Genomic DNA, 22,337 nt, shown 5'->3' with positions numbered 1-22,337 from the left:
CTTCTCAGATAACATTAGCTTCATCATTCAGCATTCAGACACCAAGCTAGCCTTTGTGAAATGTATTATAAGGCTAATTAAAAGTGTCTCATGGAAACCAAAAGCCAGGGTAGAAGAACAGTTGAATTAAGGATAACAATTCCATTCAAAGTTTCAACAACATAAACTAAGCACCTATTGTGTAATGGGCTAAGAACAAGTTAAGACTATATATATATTATATACCATATATGTTTAAAATCAAGCTGTCTTGCCCCCTCAAAAATTAGCTAGTTATTGGAAAGGTATAAAACCAAAATCAATGTATAGCCTTGACACAGTTTAAAACCCACTACAGATAAATTAAAGATGTTATCTTTTCGTATCTTACGATTTTTATGTTTACTGTTCATATGTGCTCTAGATAAGGAAGGATGGCTTAAGCTTAAAAGTAGTGAAAAATTAATGGGGGGAATCTAGTAACCACAATGTTGCTCATGTGATTGTATATTAATGGTATCAAAATTTTTAAAAAAAGATTTTTAAAAGCTGTGAAAAATTTACCAAAGAAACATGCAATAGATTTGACAACTCCAAAATGTAAAAATTCTATACCATAATATATACTGATGTATACAAAAATTGATATATACAGCCCTTCATATATAAGGGCTATATATAAAGCAGTTTTATATTCATCAGTTACAAAAGAAACACTTGCGACATCTACTAGATAAACAGGCAAACGACATAAACAAATGAATTACAAAAGAAAGAAATAATCTAAAACACAAAGATTAGGCAGAATGGCATTCACAGTTTTATTAACTAAATGAGGGAAAACATCTTCTTAACCATTCACCTACTGCTGGGCATTTAAAGGAAGATCATCAATACAGTAGTATATTTTGCATTATTACCCTTAATATTATCTTAATTAATATTATCTTAAATATTTACCCCCAAAAAGGTATGAAGTGGGAAATGCTCATAACATATTAAGTACAGAGTATATAAGCTTTTTGTTGATTGCATATAAAGTATGTCAAATACATTTAAAACTAAGCATAGAAAATAGTCTTGAAAAATGCGAAGTATTGGCGGGTGGGGGGGGACTTGATAATAAGGGTGAATGTAGTAACCATCATGTTGCTCATGTGAAACCTTTATGAGATTGTGTATCAATGACACCTTAATGAAAAAATTGCAAAGTATTAACTCTAGTTATATCTGGGTAGAAAGTGGTCTTTTGGGTTTAAGCTTCACTGTTTTCCTTCACCCATATCAGCCCCCACATCTCCTATCCCACTTTTAAATCACTATCCACATTTTAAAAAATAGCAAAGAACTCTTTTTGTAATTTAAACAGACACAGTTTTAGTGGACATTTAAGAGAGGGAAAGGAAAAGTTAAATCCTAAAAATCTAAAGGGATTACAATCACTGACTTCAATATCATTGAGCTTTGATTGCCAGGGTCATGGAACAAGTCTACACAGGAGGTCTTAGAGAGTGAGAAGGCCATTTTCTGCATCACCAGGGCCCTTCAGGAGGTTTGCCTGTTGATGTGCTAGGTAACCCTACCCTCTTTTCCCAAGGTCTGAGCTTCAGCTACAAAAAGCCTACCAGTCGCAGGTGGGAGGGGGCTCTGGTTGGTCACACCCCTGCAATCTGACTTGGACTCTCTTTGTGCTCAGCCCCATCAAACCTTGTACTTCCTTGATTCCCAAGGCACAACACAGTTCTCTCTCCTCTTTGAAGAATTCATGTTCATTACCTGAGCAGAGCTTCCCTCTTGTGTTACTTCTCTGCAATTATCAGTCTCTCATGACAGTGGTTGTGAACTCAATTTGCAATGCACTTAGTACCAATCAATACTCCCACCTTTATCTGGCACATAAAAATCAAAACAGTACATTCCATCATAAACAGCTTTCTACCACCCCTATCTGCAAAGAAAAGTTTCATTCCTTTCAGCTGTGGGACTTAAAATGATGCCAGTACATTGTAAGCTACTGTAAACAGTTCAGACTCACCTAAATCCCTAGATGTAGGTAAAAATTTAAAGGTTAGGGGGCATTTTGTGTCTCTACATCATTGAAACCATGTACATGTAGATTTCTCTCACAGCAGTCTTCCTCAGCTGTTTACCACCCAGTCATGTGGGATGCACGCATGCCATGTGCTCACAGTGCCAACATAAAAAAACAACTGCTGCTTTGCATGTGATCTGCTACCCATGTAGTTCAGACAGAGGAGTGATACTGTCCTTTTTTAATTTGGCAGGAATACTTGGCCCAAGAAGAATCAACTTTGCCCTTCCTGGTTTGAGAAGCAACTGAGCTTACAACATCAATCTGTTCCAAGTTACCAAAGGCCATCTCACCTTACTCTTCCCTCCTTTCCAAACTATGTGTTAAAATAATAGTCACACTCTAAGACCGTAAAATGCCCACTGAATATCAACATTGGTAACTCACAGCACATTAATAAATGCTACTACAAAGCTTCTTTGAATTACTAGGAAGGCATAATCTTCTAGTTAACTTTTTTTTAGATAAATAGTAACTGCAAATTCATACACAGTTGTAAGAAATAATACAGAAAGATCTCATGTGCCCCTTAGCCATTTTCCCCAATGGAAATATCTTGCAAGACTATAATACAATATCACACCCATAATACTGACATTGATACACTTAAGACAGGATATTTCCGTCCCTCATGTGGGAAAGCATAATTTTAAGAGCAAAACAATTTAAACATCCTTAAATTGTCATAGAGAGGGTCCAATGGGGTGAGAAGATCAAAGATGAAAAAGAAGTTTGAAAGGTTTCCATTTAAGAATTAAAAATTCTAAGATGTTAAACATTTCTGTGACTGACACATAAGTGATTAAAGAGATGGTGGATCTTAAAAGGTGCCCCGAACAGAATCACTGTAAGTAACTATCGTCATTATTGTCCCCAAAGAACTCCAGAGAGGACAGAGAAGATGTTGCACTTTACCCTGCCAGGCATTTATGAGCTTAGAAATGGAAACCTGGGTCTGAAGTCCCCAGAAACTCTAAAAGCATAGTTAAAAGTGAAATGATTGATTCCTACAGGAATATCAGCACACCAGGTCTCAAGCACAGAAACTGAAGGAAGCAGAGGTGCTCGCTACAGCACTTCAATTAAGTGAACAACTTCAAATCAACTACTTTACCAAAAGCAGCAAAAGTGGAGATGAATAGAGGAGAGCCTATCCAGATCTGCACCCAACATTGATATTGCAAGAACCAAATGTCTTCTCACGTATTAAGTAAAGGTTTGGTGGGAAGAGGGCCAAATCCGGAGTCAAACCTGCTTCAACAGGAAAGCAACACCGCCGGCACCCTAGGAGTACAGTAGCCACTTACCATGCCCTCGGGAAGGCGCTCCACTGCCCGCAGGAGTGATGGAGAAGTGCACCCAGGTCAGCTTTATCACAGGGCAGGAAATGACCCCACCTGCGGACTGAGACACCTGCTCCACTTAAAGCAGTACAGACTCTTCGCCATTTTGTCAGTTCAGTCTCAGAGTAGTGGAGGTGGGCCTGAACACAGCCTGAACTAAGTTTGTTCACGACTGCAGATGAATTACTTTCAGCTTATCCCTGGATTGAAAATAACAAACGCATTTTTAAAAAATCCATCCTTATGGGGAAAGGAAAGTGAGCAGAATCCGCTGTGCCAGCAAGGAGCTCTTTCTATTGCTTAAGTACTGTATGAATATCTATTCCTTAAATAAGATTCAAACAATCCCTAATACATAAAGCAAACCAAAAAAGTGGTCTTTTTACCTCTACCTTTCACCCTTTCACCTGGAGCACCACCACTTCCAAGTATTTGCGGATAGTCTAGGTTTTTATTATTTATTTTATTTTTAATTCTATCATGTATTTTTATTGGTTCATTAATTTCAGAGAACATACTCTGAATAATTTCTCTCTTTACATACTTAAGACATCCTTTATATTCTGCTATATGGTCAATTTTTTTAAGTGTTCTGTGAATGCTTGAAAAGAATGTGTATTCTGGAGTTGTTGGATGCAATATAGATATATGCATCTCCATTACATCAAACTCATTTATTGTGTAGTCTGAATTTTGAGTACTGATTATTAAAATTTCCTGTTATGATTGTTGATTTATCTATTATTTCTTTATCTGACAATTTTTGCTTTATTTTCAGAATATGTTATCAAGAGCATGTGAATTTTAAGTTGTTACAGTTCCTACAGAATTGAACCTTTTTTTACCATTTTAAAATAACTATCTTAACTGGATTTTTGCCTTAAAGTTTGTATTATTGAATATTAACACTATTGAACTACAATTAAAATTATTGAATATTAATAATTACTGCTTTAATGTAGTTTTCTAGGTTAGTGTTTGAATATCTTTTTCCACTTTTGACATTCTTACATTCTTTACATTCTTCATTGTTCTCACATTTTTTATGTGTCCTTTGTAAACACACTAGGATTTTTTTTCTATTTTTGTCTTTAACTTGAAGAATTTAGTCCATTACATTCAATGCAATAACTCATATAGTTGGGTTTAAATATAGGGTTTCCTTCTGTGCTGTTTGACCTCATATCCTAGATTATCTTTTGCAAGAAAAGGGTAGAGATATTGATTAAATTTAGATATGTAGTAATACCTTGGATAATTGCTAAAAACAGAAATGGAGTGTTTAGCTTTCAAACAGAATAAGGGAAAAAGCAACAATAAAAATGCTTCATTACTCCAAAGAAATGAGAACATATGTCCACACAAAATTTGTAGACAAACATTCATAGCAGCATTATTTGTGAGGGCAAAAGTGGAAATAACTCAAATGTCCATCATCTGGTTAATAGATAAATAAAAGTGGTACATCCATACAAGGGAATACTATTTGGCAGTAAAAAGGAATGATAATGATATGTGGTACACCATGGATGAATTTTGAAAACATGCTAAGTGAAAAAAGCCAGACACAATGCCCACATATCATGTAATTCCAATTTTAGCAATTATCCAAGATATTACAACATATCTAAATTAAATCAATATCTTTACCCTCTTCTTGTACAATACCCTTTTCTGAGACCTTAGAATAATTGAATTCCATTTATGATTCTTCTGTTTTTTTTGTTGTTGTTGTTGTTATTGTTGTCATGTATTTGTCTGCTAGGTAATATGTTGGTTTAAATGATGTTTTAGATTTGCCCACATATTTACCACTTTCATTGCTTTGCATTTCTTGTCCCATTTCAGATTTTACTTTTCTTACTTGGGCCTGAGGTAAATCCTTTAGACTTTCTTTGAGAGCATCTTTCAGTTACAAACTTTTTTTTTTTGCTTTTGCCTGAAAATATCTTTATTTCACCCATATTCTTGAAAGGTATTTCACTGGGTAGATTTCAATGCTGATATTTATTCCTCAGTCTACTGTTGCATATGAGAAGCTGTCAGTATAAATCTTGTTCCTTTTAAGGTCTTTTCTCTCTGGCTAGTCTGGAATTTTTGTCTTTGTCCTTGGTTTCTTTGGTTTTACATAATGTGTCTTTATGTGGCTTTCTTTTTATTTGTTCTGCTTTGGATTCGCTGGGTTACATGATCTGTTGGGCTTAATGATCCATTAAAGTCTGGAAAGTCCTCAGTTGCTATTTTTTAAATATTGCTTCCTTTCCATATTCCCTTTCCTCTCTTTTTTGTTAGACCTTTTTGCTGTACCTTGTAGAGTCCTTCACATCTTATATTTCCAATCTGAATGTCTATGCTACATTCTGGTTAATTTCTCCAACTATCATCCTGTTCACTCACTGTCTTTCTTTGGCTTTATCTAATCTTTTAAAGTCATGCAGTGAGTTTTCTATTGGAATTACTGTATTTTTTTCATTTCTACAAATTCTTCTAAGTTCTTTTTCAAATCTGCTCCGTTATGCTTATTTTTTTGTAATTATATACTTCCTGAAGATATTTTCCATCTTGTCTTTTATTTCTTTTGACATAGTAATTGCAAATGTCTCTGTCTCATTATTCAGACAAAATCTTTGCAGGTCTGTTTTTTTCTGTCAATTATGTCTTCTGATTCTTACCAGCAGTGGCTTCTTTCCTTATCTGCTTGGTTTTTTTGTGTGTGAGCTAGTGATTTTCCTTGAAAAATTATTTGAGGGAAGTCTCTGTAGTCTGAGATAAAAGTGTAGTTCTGCAGAGAACATTTGTGTTTTCAACAAGACACCTAAGGGATGTTTATCTGTTTAAATATATTTGTTTAATTTTCAGACCATCCAAGTGATGTGATTCTGGATTGCCCACTAGTCTTAGTGACAGCTTGTGGTCATAGCTTCTGAGAGACAGTCCCTCCTAATGCCCAGCCCTGCTCAATACCAAGGAAAATGCCCTTGTTGTCTCATCGGTGTTGAGGAGGTGTGTGGGTTTACCCTTATTCTGAAAGTATTTTGGTGGTTGAACTGTATGGTGAAAAGTCTCCTATGAAATTACCTTGGATCGGGCTCTGGGCATTAATTCCTCTCCCTTGCACCAATTAAGTCCATGAACACTGAAATTTCCCTGTTTGGAAAGTACCTTTAACATAAAAGGGGTTTCTGGCCTCCACTTATCTTCTCATCTCCTCAAGATTTGGCCCAATAATTCTTTACTATCTTACTCATCAAAGCCTCAAGATGTTCTTTTGCACTTCACTCAGCACTTTTTATTTGGTAATCAAAATGGTCCCGATAACTTATTGCATCATATTACTGGAGCTGGAACTCCATTTGTTTATTTTTCAACTTGTTTTGGATGTGTCTCTTCTAAAAATAGTGAGAGTCTCTGTCTTTCAAAGGGGAAATGCAATGTAATCACTTTTATTGTGATTACCTACCTACATTTGGCTGGGTTTTCTATAATAAAAGTTTTCTATTTCTTAACGCTTTCTTTTAACTATGCTTTTTTCTTTTTTCCATATTTTCCTCCTATTGATAGATTGATTGACTTTTCGTTGTACCACAATTTTTCCTCTAGTGGTTTGAAAAGTTGTAAGACATTTTTTAGTACTTCTAGCTTTTACTGTTAAAGTTTTAATGTGTATACTTAATTATGTATGTTTATATACATATATTATCTCCATCATATGTATTTTAGTCCTTTAGAAATATTTTCCCGAAAACACACATATGCGTGCACACACACACACACACACACACACGTTTTCAATACTCCTTTTTTAATTCCTACCCTTGCCCCCATTGCTTCCACCGATAGTATTTTGAAACTTCAGTGTCAAAATGTTATTAAATTTTTTACCAACTCCCTAGAGGACATTTCTGTATTGTTTTACTTTAACTGCTACAAAGCAATATTTCCTTCTTAATTTGGTGGTAAGGGTATGATAAGGCAGAACAGAGGTAGTTCTTAACTATGTGTATCTTACTCCCTAACTTCTTTCCCTTTTTAAAACTAAACATTTTTTACCTTGTGCCATAAATGCAGTATAAGCTCAATACTTCACAATTAAGAAATTATAAAATATAAGTAAAAAAATTAATACCTAAAGTCTGACCATATGGAGACATTTTAATTCATTGATCTCATCTTTTTCCTATTAAATCTCTTATAATTCATAACTCTGAATATACTAGATATACCTCTACATTCCATGTTTTTATTTAAAAATTACAACATATTATAGTATTCCACACTTCATAGTTAATTTTTATTGGCTGAAAATATTCTTTCCAGTGAATCAACCATAATTAACCATTTCCCTATCATTGTTTTTTTAGATTGCCTTTATTTACTCTTTCTGATATCATAAACAACAACCATGCCATTAATATCTTCATGTTGTAGGGGAAACAAAACTTCACTTCTACCCTGTTTGGGTGTCCAGCTGGGCATGACAGTTAAAATGACAGAAGACAGATTAATAGAAGGAAAGTAAAGGGATTTTCACACAAACAAGGGAGCTCCATAGGAAAATGAAGACCCAAAGGAGTGGAAAATCTTAGTGCTTATTTATATACTAGAGTAGATGAAGAGAGGCAATTGTGGGAAAGTAACTAAAATATATACACATTTTCAATACTCCTTTTTTAATCCCTACCCTTATTTACATACTAGAGTAGATGAAGAAAATATATAAGGAGACCAAAGGAAGATGTTATTTTAATAAGGTCTATTTGTACATTATTCTCTCTCCCTTGACTTTCCCCCATCTCTGGGAATTAGAATGTTTCTTTCCTCCTGGTATAGAAAGGGCAGGTTTCACAACAGAACTTCATCTCCTGCTTTCAGTAAAAAAAGGGAGGTCAGAATGCCCTTCCTGCACCTGGTGTTCTTCAACTGCCTGTAGCGCAAAATAATCCTAATGCCACAGTACCATGTTTTAGGATGGCATATTCTGCCACCCTTCAGTGCCTATGTAATTTTATTTCTTAGGATAGATTCCTAAGTGTCAAAGGAAAAGTTATTTTTGAAAGACTTTGATACAAAAAAAGCAATATTTAAATTCAAGGAACGTGCTATTTAACAACTTCATTATTTGAGAAGGTCCATTATTTGACGTTGTGCCTTTTGCTGCCTTCTTATAATTAGGGATGAAGGCACTTTCACTCCTCCCCATTGGGAACCAGGGGGGTTCAAAATTAGGTTTTACTGGTTTCCTAGACAGCCCTGAGAACACATTTCCATTTCCTTTGATAACTGGGATTTCTCTCACATGAATAATTTAGTGTGTATGTGACCAATAACACCACCTCATATTCGGTCATTACTTTCTACCTCTCTTCTCCCCAAATGCTGAAAAGGAATTAAAACGCTTGCAATTTGTCTTGGCCTGTGATGAAAGTCCTAATAAACAGTGTAGTAGGTATTGGGCTTTGGGGATTTAGGAACGGAGTCATTATTAAATGAAGGCCATCCACTAATCTGCAGGACTGCCCAGGGCACCACCTCACTCTTTCAGCTTCGGTCAGGCGCCAGAGGGCCTGGGAGGGTAGAGGGCGGGACTCCACGCATCCTAGCAACAACCTGCTGTCCTCTGATCGACTGGCCCCTTCGTGGCCGCCACTTTCAAACCCCGGAAAATGGCAGAGGCGGGGCGCTCCTGACCGGAGCTGCTGCGGGGGTAGAAGCAGCCGCGCGCGGTGCCCGTCCCTGTGGGTCTCCTCGGCACGCGGCCACTGCCTCCCACCACCCACCTCCGCGCCATGGGGCCAGAGCCGGCGACCCAGAAACAGCCGCCGCCGCATAGGCGAAGCCGCCGGGCCTCCGGTCTCGGCGCTGGCGGCGCCGCGGGGTCTTCGGCCGACACCCCCGACCCCAGGCCGGAAGGCAGGTGAGAGCAGGGGCGGCAGCGACCGGGAACCCGGGCGTATGATCCGAGGCTCGGGGTGCGGGGAAGCGGGGACGGGGAGCCGCGGGCTGCTCACTCCCTGTCGCCTCCCGCTCCTCCTCGACCCCAGTCCTTCCCCCGCCGGGGGCTCCTGCTCCTTGGGCTGGGCGGGGACGGTGGAAGGGGTCAGCCCTGCCCACCCCGCGCCTCTGTGCTGGGATGTGGGCGGTCCCTGCATGCAAACCCAGGGCCCGAAACTGTCAGGGAGCCTGCTGGCGCGCAGAGAATTGTCACGGGAGTCGGAGGACTCCTAACATGCACCAAACTTTTAGCCTAAAAGCGAGCGTTAAATGTTTTGCCGAGGCCAGAATCCCATCTTTCCGAGAACCGGCCAAGTTGGAACGGAGCACACCGCACAGTTCCATCCTCCCGGGCAAAGAGATGGCTTTTTCGCTGTTTGTCACATTTCATATTCTGCCTTGCGTGTCTGGAAAAGGTCGACACTAGCGGAGGATTTCAGAAGGCTGTATCTGGAAGCGGAACGGTGTAAAAATAAAAGTACTGAGGACATTGCTTCCCATCAGTGTTGGAGGTGGTAGGTCCCAATAACTGGTTTTGGGACCTTTTGTCTTTAAAGCTATGTCCTCATCTGTAAAATGGGGTTATAATAGTATCCACTTCCTATGCGTAAGTCGTTGTGAAATTCATTGAGATAGTGCCTGTAAGGTGTATGCATATACCAAGTGCTGTGCACAAAGAGCTCTCAATAAATGTTAACTGTTGTCAATTTCTATCTGTTAGAATATTTCCGTGTCTGCCCCATCTTTTTAAAAGTCCCTTTGGCCCTTTTCACATTATTACTTTAGATAAACTACAGTCCCTTAGGTAATTTGCATTCCAGTCATGCCTGGATGTGTGATCCCTCTTTGAGAGAGAGGAAAACCGTCGTACTTTCATCAACAATAAGCCCATTGTTAGTTACTCTGCAGAGAGCTAGACTTTTCATCATATACTGAGTCTTATTTTGAAGTTTAGAGTTATCCTTGCCTGACTATACCTTTGTGAAACCTTTGTACTGATTATAGCCTATACTTTAGTAGTCAAAGAGCAGAGAAGAAGTTATCATCCCTGAGAATGAGGAATGGGAGAACCAGAAAAGGCTAGTGAAGAGAGAAGGAAAACATGTCAAAAACAATGAAGAGAGGCACTGTTAAATTCTACACTAATTCAGTAAGTAATATTCTTCAGCTCTTGCCTAATGTCAGATATTATAGATACTGGGAGTTCTGGTGAGCAGAACAGATCCTGCTCTGATGAAGCTTAAATTCTGGTTGGGGAGAAAGACAGTAATCAAATATCTGCTGTGAAAAAAGTTAAGGCATTGTAAGGGGGACAGAGATAAGGAGAGGATGGTGTTGCTGTTTTTAAAAGCTCACAAGGAAAAGCCTCTTTGATGATGATGACATTGGAGCAGAGATCCAAAGAAATTAAAACTAAACCACGGGACTGGAGAGAGGCACAGCAAGTGCAAAGGCTTTTCGGTAGAATCATCTTTGGTGCATTTAAGGAACTGCAAAGAGGCCATGGTGATTGGAGTGGAATGAAACAGAGGACGGTAGATGAGGTCATAGAGATGGCTGGACCAAGACCATCCAGAGGACTATAAATCTGAATTAGTGAGCTGGAAAGCAAAAGGAAATGATGTGATCTATATTTTAAAAGGGTCACTGACTGCTATGTGGCAAGGATAGAACAGGGACACCAATTATGTTATTTTAGTTGAGACATCATATGAGATGTGGAAAATATTCATTTTGGGGATATATTTTGAAAGAGCTAACAAGATTTGTAGATGGATTAAATGTAGGATTAAGAGAAAAGGAGGAAAGAAGGTTGAGTCTGAGGGTTTTGGCCTGAGCACTACTAGAAGAGTCAGTTTCCATGGTGTCAGAAATGAAAGACTACAGAAAAGGTTTGCTTTGGGATATATTAGAAGACTTCTGTTAAGAGCTCATCACAATAGTTGTTTTTCTTTTCTCTTTTTTTGACCATCGATTGAAGTATTACACTCAAATGAAAGAGTGTAAGGATCATAACTGTTTAGCTCAGTGAAATTTCATAAAGTGAATGCACCACATATAAATTTGGGAGTTATCAGCAAACACATTTGAAATCATGGTACTGGGAAGTCATCTAGCTAGTGAATATCAATAAAGAGTTTAAGGAATAAACCCAGAGGCACTCCCAACATTTAAAAGGTCAGGGTAATGAGAGTGTTCTGGAGAATCAAGTGAGAACAGTATCCAGGAGGCTAAATGAGGAAAGGATTTCAAGAAAGAGGACATGATAACTGTGTCAAATGTTACTTATAAGGAAGGACTGGAAAGTTTAAATTTGATACGGAATGAAGAGATCATTAAATCTGGTAATGGGAGGAGCATATTCATCTTAACTAGTTTCCATAGAGTAGTAAAAATATTGTATTTACAGTGTTTGCAGTGGGTTGACAAGGGAATAAGGTATGATTTATCTGGGAAATACATGAATGCCATATACTAGTAACATGGAGATGGAAAATACTGTCCTTAACTCTATAAGAACTTGTCATCTTACAGGGAAGAAAGGTAAGTTAATAATTATAATACTGTGTGATAAAAGTTACTATATAAGTATACACAGGATGCCATAAATGCAAATAAAAAGGATACTTAATCCTGATGGAGAACAGGAAATTATTCCCTTTATGTTGCCAGGCAGCTGTGTCTGGGGAGGCCTTTCCCTGTGCACTAGGTGAAACCTCACCCAGACTAGGGAAGTCTCCTGAGGATGAGTGTAGGTAAGGAAGGAGTTCAAAAAGCAAGAGGATTAGTGGGTGTTAGCAGCTGTGCAGACAGTAGAGCACAGGAAAGAGCAGAGGGAGAAAAGGGAAGTTCACTGAACTGCTAAAAACTCCCTTGGCAATTCCTAAAGCCAAGGTCACCTGGCATCGAGTGTCCACTTGATCTGCACAGTGTGGGAACTAAGTAAGCCCCTACCACTCCAGAATTTCAGGGAGCCACAGAGCACTGGATGGAGTGAGATTTTGTTCTGAGAACTTCCCAAATCAAAGAATGATTTTTCAGGCAGACTACAAAGAGCATGATCATGCTGCCACAGTTCTGTCAGGGTCACCCAGGTGACAGAAACTTGCAAGCCCAAATCAGAGATTTCAGTAGCCCTTTCCTACTTGTTTGCAGCAGAATAGAGAGAAGACTTGGGTTTAAGACTAGAAAATTGAATGAAAAAGCAAAGTGACAAATACATTTACCTCCAGAGGAGGTCAGCAAGTTCTTGTCTTTAAAATGAAAAGAGTTCAGAGAAGGGCAACAGGCTTCTGCACCAAGAAAGTTTGTTAAGACAGTGCACACTCAGGCGGCTGTGCAGGTAATCTCAGAGAGGAGGTGCACTTAAGTTTTAGGGTTTGGGTCTTTAAGGATTTCAAGAATAGGACCAGGGGAGCATAGGCTGATGTGTGGTGTCATGATGGTTGCCTCCAATGAGACATTACATCACAGTCCATCGTCATCCCTCTGAATATTCTGTAAGATAAACTTAACACAAGGGATTTATTAATCCTGTTCTTCTCCAAGATAATGGTTACCCTCAAGCAGTGAAAACACATCACTGAGAACTGCTTGCCTTGCCTTAGGATAGGGTCTCTTGTTGGCGAATCATGATAAAATATGTTAGGAATCTTACCTCCTAACTCCCTGGTTTTTAAAATAGAATTTTAGCCTTAAGATGGAGTCCCTCCTGTTCTTACTATACTAACCCTTATATCTTGGCATTTCTCATCATAGGCAGGAAAAATTAATCATGATGCATGTCCCATGTCCCTGCTCTACCGCACTTTTGTAATCCCAGTTTAGAGAATAGGTTGGAATGGGTGATTTCATGTAGAGGAGGAGAATCATGCTAAAAGGCCCTAAAGCAAATGAGAGTTATGAATTCTAGGTATCCTAATAATTCACTGTAACTAGATGCTGGTAGTGTAGGGGAGAGGACTGAAATAGGGATGTAGAGGAGGTAGGTAGTGATGAAGTACTGTGCTAAAGAGGTAAGATCCACATCATGGAGGGGTCTGGGTTTTATTTTCAAGGTGATGGAGATATACTGAAAGATAAGCCAATGACATGATCATTTTTGCATTCTTAAAGTCGCTCTGTTTTCCGTAAGAAAAATAGGTAACATTTTGGCATCCTAGCACTATTTAAATTTTATGAAAACGACTCCTGAAAAAAGTGCTCATATATGTAAACTTTCAGATTTGTGAACCCTTGCAGCCCATCTGTGCATACCAAATTAAAAATCTCAGGTGTAGATGATAAGTTCGTGGCAAGTCAATCTGCAGTAGCCTAGATAAAAAATGATGCGTGTTTAATCTGATAGCTCGTAGTGACATTGGAGAACAAGAAACTTTGGGGATTACACATTCTAGAGGTTTCACTGCAACAGGAAAGCAAGAAAGAATAGTACAGGGAGACCACACAGGTTTGTGGGCAGACTTTTCATAAGGGACAAAGTTGATATGCTGGGAGAAATAAGTAAGTAGAGGAGAGGTTGAAGAGAGAGGAAAGGGCAAGTGATTAAACAAGCAACCGAGAAGGTAGAGAAGGACCAAGATTCTCTCCAAATTACGGGTAGAGAACTTAACCGGGGTAAGAGCTATGGATGGTATAGTTTTAGGTAAGTTTGGGGAGTCGGGTAAGTTGTGAGCACTAATTGGAGGGTTTTCCCACCAGGTTTCTACTTTTTGTGTGAGGTTGGAAATTATGTCTGTCGGAAAAAGGGTGTTGACATAAGCAGCATGAGAGTAATGACTTGAATTACCAAGTCTTCTGTCTTTTTATCTTGGTCAGTGTGCCTAAGGATTTATCAATCATGTTGATCTTTACAAAGAACCAGCTTTGGGCTTTATTGATTTTTTTCCTACTGTTTATTCTATTCTCTATTTCACTTATTTCTATTTTAACCTTGATACTATCTGTTCTGCTTGAGGTTTAGCTTGCCCCCTTTTTCCCAGTGTCTTAAGGTGGAAGGTTATTACTTATTTTAAATGTTTTTCTTTCATAATGTAGACATTTATAGCTATTAATTTCCCCATAAGCACTGCTTTAGCTGCTATCTAGAAATGTTTATATTTTATATCTTCACTATCATTCATCTTAAATTATTTTCGATTTCCCTTTTATTTCTTTTTTGACCCATTGATTATTTAGGTGTATTGTTTAATGTCCACGTATTTGTGAGTTTCCCAATTTTTTTCCTTGTGTTGATTTACAATTTCTTTCCATTGTAGTTGGAGAAAATAGTTTGTATTATTTCTGTCCCTTTAAATATATTAAGGTTAATGCTCTAGAATGTGGTTTATCAAGGAGAATGTTCCATGCATTTGAAAAGAGCGTATCTTCTGTTGGATGTCATACTCTATAGATGTCTATTAGATCTAGTTGGTTTATAAGATTGTTAAAGTCTTGTTTGTATTACCTTGTTGATCTTCTGTCTAGTTATTCTACCATTATTGAAAGCAGATATTGAAGCTATTACTGTTGAAATGTCTATTTTTACCTTCCTTTATATCAGTTTTTGCCTCATGTATTTTATTATTAGGTACATACGTATTTGTAATTATTAAACTTTACTGATGAATCAATCCTTTTATCATTATGTCCCCCTTTATCTTTGATAAGTTTTATTGTTGTTGTTTTAAACTCTATTTTGTGTGATGTTAATGTAGCCAATCTAGCTTCATGTGTTTTGCTGTTTATGTGATACCTTTTCTCTATCCTTTTTTCAAGCTGTTCTTCTCTCTGAAACTAATGTCTCTATAGACAATATATAGTTAGATCATCTTTCTCCCTCCCATTCCTGTCCTCTCCTCTCCTCCTCACTCCTACCCTACCCTCTCCTCCCTTCCCCTCCCCTCTGCTCCCCTCCTCTTCTCTCCTGTCCTGTCCTGTCTTTCTTTCTTTTGATTGGGTTGCTTACACCATTTACATTTTGTTATTATTGATGTAGTTTGATTCATGCTTGCTATTTAACTTTTGTTTTATGTCTTTTGTTTCTCTAATTCTCCTTTATTGCTTTCTTTTGCCTTAAGTGAATGTTTTCTTATTTATAACATTTTATTTTCTTTGCTGACCTTTTCATTTAAATTGATTTTATTGGTGCTCTTTTTTGTGTGGATTCAGTTACATCTGGGCTGACTTGCTTTTAGCGTAAATACTGCCTTTCGTAATTCTCTTAAGACAGGCTTACTGGCAACAGATTTTCTCAATTTCTGTGTATCTGGAAATGTATTTATTACACCTTCATATTTGAAAGATAGTTTTCCTGGATATAGGGTTATTGGTTGATAGTTTTTCTCTCTGAACACTTTGGGTTATTCCACTGCTTTCTGGCTTCCATTGTTTCTTTTCTTTTTTTTTTTTGTTTTATATATATATTTTTTATTGAAGGGTAGTTGACAACAGCATTGCATTACATTAGTTTCAGGTGTACAACACAGCGACTCAACATTTATATACATGATATTTCTAGGTACCAGGTATCACCATACCAAGTTGTTACAATATTTTGACTATATTCCTTATGCTATACATTACATCCCGGTTACTTATTTATTTTACAATTGGAAGTGTGTTTATATATATATCTATATAGCTATATATATATATATATAGATATATATATAGTGAGGGCATCTCTCATATTTATTGATCAAATAGTTGTTAACCACAACAAATCTCTGTATAGGGGGGTCAATACTCAATGCACAATCATTAATCCACCCCAAGCCCAATTTTCGTCAGTCTCCAATCTTCTGATGCATAACGAACAAATTCTTACATGGAGTACAAATTCTTACATAGTGAATAAGTTACATGGTGAACAGTACAAGGGCAGTCATCACAGAAGCTTTTGGTTTTGTTAATGCATTATGAACTATACACAGTCAGTTCAAATATGAATATTCATTTGATTTTTAAACCTGATTTATATGTGGATACCACATTTCTCTATTATTATTATTTTTAATAAAATGCTGAAGTGGTAGGTAGATACGAGATAAAGGTAGAAAACAGAGTTTAGTGTTGTAAGAGAGCCAATGTAGATGATCAGGTGTGTGCCTGTAGACTATGTGTTAATCCGCGCTAGACGAGGGCAATAAACATCCATGTATGCAGAAGATTTCTCTCAGAACATGAGGGGGGAGGTTCTAAGCCTCACCTCTGCTGCTCCCCATTTTCTCACCACATGGCCCCCCTGCGACTGTGCCTGTCTTAGGTTGTTCCTCCCTTGAGGAATCTTACCCGTCTCTGGCTAACCAGTCATCTTCCGGGGCCATACAGGGAAATGTTAAGTTGGTAAGTGAGAGAGAAGCCTTATCGTTTGAAAAGGTTAGCTTTTTACTTCTTTGCATATTTATGCCCTGTGACTTCTATGCCCAGCATTTGTCTTGAGGTGTCTTTACCACTTGGAAGAATTATGATACTCGGTAAATTCGACATGTGGCACGAGTTCTATTTAAAGGTTGTGATTAGGTAGGAAGAAGAAAAGCTACAGAAGTAGCAGGCAGAAGAAAACCTGGGAAGATTGATTATTTCTTTGACATATCTTCTTGTAGAGTAACTTCAGCATGGATAGGTTTTAAACGACTAATTAAATTGTGCCCAAACATTAACATAATAGTAATATAGTTACCTAACCAAAGCATACCTGTAATTACCAGCCATCTCCAGTGAAACCAAGAAAACCAGTTAGGCACCTTAGGCATTTGTGAAAACTTATCTATGATATGGTGGATATTGTCCGACTGAACTTAAACAGTCTGAGAGAATTCAGATAAACTAGAACACCCCATTCCTGGGGACTGTTCATATCCCATATGTTCTTTTAACGATAAATAGTCTGTGGTTGTAAGATTTTGGAGTGCTACAATTTGCACTTCTCCTAATTCTTGGTTGAGCTCCAACAGTATAGATCCAGTCCAATTTTTGTTTTACTGTATGCACAGGCCAGCTTAGATATCTCCTTCATATTTCCCATGGCAAGTCCAGGAACTGGTGGGGTGAGTGCATCTACACCTGTGACAGTGCGTGGATCTTTGTTGAAGTTTTTCTTTTTTTTTTTCTGATCATCTTCTGTCATGAGTCTTCCCGAGAGTGCTGATGTTGGAAGTTCTATTTTTTTTTTTTTTTCCATATCGTATCTTAGTTCATTTTCAGGGTAGCCAAATTAGGCTTTGATCCTCTGTATAAACACAAACAGACCCTTTGCCTACACTTTTATATGTCCTTTATATCATTGTGTAGAACTCATTAGAGGTCACCATATAGGAACTGCATTTTTTTTTTTTTTAATCATTAATCTAAACTTACATGACGAATACTTTGTTTACTAGGCTCTCCCCTATACCAGGTCCCCCCTATATACTCCTTTAGAGTCACTGTCCATCAGCGTAGCAACCTGTTGTAGAATCCCTACTTGTCTTCTCTGTGTTGTACAGCCCTCCCCTTTCTCCCACCCCGCTATGGATGCTAATCTTAATACCCCCCTACTTCTCCCCCCCTTATCCCTCCCTACCCACCCATCCTCCCCAGTCCCTTTCCCTTTGGTACCTGTTAGTCCATTCTTGAGTTCTGTGGTTCTGCTGCTGTTTTGTTCCTTCAGTTTTTCCTTTGTTCTTATATTCCACAGATGAGTGAAATCATTTGGTATTTCTCTTTCTCTGCTTGGCTTGTTTCACTGAGCAAAATACCCTCCAGCTCCATCCATGTTGCTGCAAATGGTTGGATTTGCCCTTTTCTTATGGCTGAGTAGTATTCCATTGTGTATATGTACCACATCTTCTTTATCCATTCATCTATTGATGGACATTTAGGTTGCTTCCAATTCTTGGCTATTGTAAATACTGCTGCGATAAACATAGGGGTACATTGGTCTTTCTCAAACTTGATTGCTGCATTCTTAGGGTAAATTCCTAGGAGTGCAATTCCTGGGTCAAATGGTATGTCTGTTTTGAGCATTTTGATGTACCTCCATACTGCTTTCCACAATGGTTGAACAAGTTTACATTCCCACCAGCAGTGTAGGAGGGTTCCCCTTTCTCCACAGCCTCGCCAACATTTGTTGTTGTTTGTCTTTTGGATGGCAGCCATCCTTACTGGTGTGAGGTGATACCTCATTGTAGTTTTAATTTGCATTTCTCTGATAATTAGCGATGTGGAGCATCTTTTCATGTGTCTGTTGGCCATCTGTATTTCTTTTTTGGAGAACTGTCTGCTCAGTTCCTCTGCCCATTTTTTAATTGGGTTATTTGTTTTTTGTTTGTTGAGGCGTGTGAGCTCTTTATATATTCTGGACGTCAAGCCTTTATCGGATGTGTCATTTTCAAAGATATTCTCCCATACTGTAGGGTTCCTTTTTGTTCTATTGATGGTGTCTTTTGCTGCACAGAAGCTTTTCAGCTTAATATAGTCCCACTTGTTCATTTTTGCTGTTGTTTTCCTTGCCCGGGGAGATATGTTCAAGAAGAAGTTGCTCACGTTTTTGTCCAAGAGGTTTTTGCCTATGTTTTCTTCCAAGAGTTTAATGGTTTCATGACTTACATTCAGGTCTTTGATCCATTTTGAGTTTACTTTTGTATATGGGGTTAGACGATGGTCCAGTTTCATTCTCCTACATGTAGCTGTCCAGTTTTGCCAGCACCATCTGTTGAAGAGACTGTCATTTCGCCATTGTATGTCCATGGCTCCTTTATCAAATATTAATTGACCATATATGTCTGGGTTAATGTCTGGATCCTCTAGTCTGTTCCATTGGTCTGTGGCTCTGTTCTTGTGCCAGTACCAAATTGTCTTGATTACTATGGCTTTATAGTAGAGCTTGAAGTTGGGGAGTGAGATCCCCCCTACTTTATTCTTCTTTCTCAGGATTGCTTTGGCTATTCGGGGTCTTTGGTGCTTCCATATGAATTTTTGAATTATTTGTTCCAGTTCATTGAAGAATGTTGCTGGTAGTTTCATAGGGATTGCATCAAATCTGTATATTGCTTTGGGCAGGATGGCCATTTTGACAATATTAATTCTTCCTAGCCATGAGCATGGGATGCGTTTCCATCTGTTAGTGTCCCCTTTAATTTCTTTTAAGAGTGACTTGTAGTTTTCAGAATATAAGTCTTTCACTTCCTTTGGTTAGGTTTATTCCTAGGTATTTTATTTTTTTTGATGCAATTGTGAATGGAGTTGTTTTCCTGATTTCTCTTTCTGTTGGTTCATTGTTGGTATATAGGAAAGCCACAGATTTCTGTGTGTTGATTTTGTATCCTGCAACTTTGCTGTATTCCGATATCAGTTATAGTAGTTTTGGGGTGGAGTCTTTAGGGTTTTTTATGTACAGTATCATGTCATCTGCAAATAGTGACAGTTTGACTTCTTCTTTGCCAATCAGGATTCCTTGTATTTTTTTGTTTTGTCTGATTGCCGTGGCTAGGACCTCTAGTACAATGTTAAATAACAGTGGGGAGAGTGGGCCTCCCTGTCTAGTTCCCGATCTCAGCGGAAATGCTTTCAGCTTCTCGCTATTCAATATAATGTTGGCTGTGGGTTTTTCATAGATGGCCTTTATTATGTTGAGGTACTTGCCCTCTATTCCCATTTTGCTGAGAGTTTTTATCATGAATGGATGTTGAACTTTGTCAAATGCTTTTTCAGCATCTATGGAGATGATCATGTGGTTTTTGTCTTTCTTTTTGTTGATGTGGTGGATGATATTGATGGACTTTCGAATGTTGTACCATCCTTGCATCCCTGGGATGAATCCCACTTGGTCATGGTGTACGATGGTTTTGATGTATTTTTGAATTCGGTTTGCTAAAATTTTGTTGAGTATTTTTGCGTCTACGTTCATCAGGGATATTGGTCTGTAGTTTTCTTTTTTGGTGGGGTCTTTGCCTGGTTTTGGTATTAGGGTAATGTTAGCTTCATAGAATGAGTTTGGGAGTATCCCCTCCTCTTCTATTTCTTGGAAAACTTTAAGGAGAATGGGTATTATGTCTTCCCTGTATGTCTGATAAAATTCCGAGGTAAATCCATCTGGCCCGGGGGTTTTGTTCTTTGGTAGTTTTTTGATTACCGCTTCAATTTCGTTGCTGGTAATTGGTCTGTTTAGATTTTCTGTTTCTTTTTGGGTCAGTCTTGGAAGGTTGTATTTTTCTAGGAAGTTGTCCATTTCTCCTAGGTTTCCCAGCTTGTTAGCATATAGGTTTTCATAGTAGTCTCTAATAATTCTTTGTATTTCTGCGGGATCTGTTGTGATTTTTCCTTTCTCATTTCTGATACTGTTGATTTGTGTTGACTCTCTTTTCCTCTTAATAAGTCTGGCTAGAGGCTTATCTATTTTGTTTATTTTCTCGAAGAACCAGCTCTTGGTTTCATTGATTTTTGCTATTGTTTTATTCTTCTCAATTTTATTTATTTCTTCTCTGATCTTTATTATGTCCCTCCTTCTGCTGACCTTAGGCCTCATTTGTTCTTCTTTTTCCAATTTTGATAGTTGTGACATTAGACCGTTCATTTGGGATTGCTCTTCCTTTTTTAAATATGCTTGGAGTGCTATATACTTTCCTCTTAAGACTGCTTTTGCTGCGTCCGACAGAAGTTGGGGCTTAGTGTTGTTGTTGTCATTTGTTTCCATATATTGCTGGATCTCCATTTTGATTTGGTCATTGATCCATTGATTATTTAGGAGCGTGTTGTTTAGCGTCCATGTGTTTGTGAGCCTTTTTGCTTTCTTTGAACAGTTTATTTCTAGTTTAATGCCTTTGTGGTCTGAAAAGTTGGTTGGTAGGATTTCAATCTTTTGGAATTTACTGAGGCTCTTTTTGTGTCCTAGTATGTGGTCTATTCTGGAGAATGTTCCATGTGCACTTGAGAAGAACGTGTATCCTGTTGCTTTTGGATGTAGAGTTCTGTAGATGTCTATTAGGTCCATCTGTTCTAGTGTGTTGTTCAGTGCCTCTGTGTCCTTACTTATTTTCTGTCTGGTGGATCTGTCCTTTGGAGTGAGTGGTGTGTTGAAGTCTCCTAGAATGAATGCATTGCATTCTATTTCCTCCTTTAGTTCTGTTAATACTTGTTTCAGGTATGTTGGTGCTCCTGTATTGGGTGCATATATATTTATAATGGTTATGTCCTCTTGATGGACTGAGCCCTTTATCTTTATGTAATGTCCTTCTTTGTCTTTTGTTACTTTCTTTATTTTGAAGTCTGTTTTGTCTGATACCAGAATTGCAACACCTGCTTTCTTCTCTCTGTTGTTTGCTTGAAATATCTTTTTCCATCCCTTGACTTTTAAGTCTGTGCGCGTCTTTGGGTTTGAGGTGAGTCTCTTGTAAGCAGCATATGGATGGATCTTGCTTTTTTATCCATTCTATTACTCTGTGTCTTTTGATTGGTGCATTCAGTCCATTTACATTTAGGGTGATTATTGAAAGGTATGAATTTATTGCCATTGCAGGCTTTAAGTTTGTGGTTACCAAAGGTTTAGGGTTAGCTTCTTTACTGTCTTACTGTCTAACTTAACTCGCTTGTTGAGCTATTATAAACACAATCTGATGATTCTTTATTTCTCTCCCTTCTTATTCCTCCTCCTCCCTTCTTCATATGTTGGGTGTTTTGTTGTGTGCTCTTTTTAGGAGTGCTCCCATCTAGAGCAGTCCCTGTAGGATGCCCTGTAGAGGTGGTTTGTGGGAGGCAAATTCCCTCAACTTTTGCTTGTCTGGGAATTGTTTAATCCCTCCTTCATATTTAAATGATATTCGTGCTGGATACAGTAGTCTTGGTTCGAGGCCCTTCTGTTTCATTGCATTAAGTATATCATGCCATTCTCTTCTGGCCTGTAGGGTTTCTGTTGAGAAGTCTGATGATAGCCTGATGGGTTTTCCTTTGTAGGTAACCTTTTTTTTCTCTCT

The 22,337-nt window shown here is 38.1% G+C and overlaps 1 pseudogene; it reads left to right on the top strand.

The window, feature by feature from the left end:
• Positions 1-9,069: 9,069 nt before the first annotated feature.
• LOC118915909 (neuroepithelial cell-transforming gene 1 protein-like) overlaps positions 9,070-22,337 on the top strand; it is a 60,688-nt pseudogene continuing 47,420 nt past the window's right edge.

The sequence above is a fragment of the Manis pentadactyla genome, chromosome 3, assembly GCF_030020395.1.
Source record: "Manis pentadactyla isolate mManPen7 chromosome 3, mManPen7.hap1, whole genome shotgun sequence".
In the NCBI taxonomy this organism is placed as follows: Eukaryota; Metazoa; Chordata; class Mammalia; order Pholidota; family Manidae; genus Manis; species Manis pentadactyla.
The sequence above is the reverse complement of the archived record's forward strand: the minus strand, read 5'-3'. Positions and strand labels throughout refer to the sequence as shown.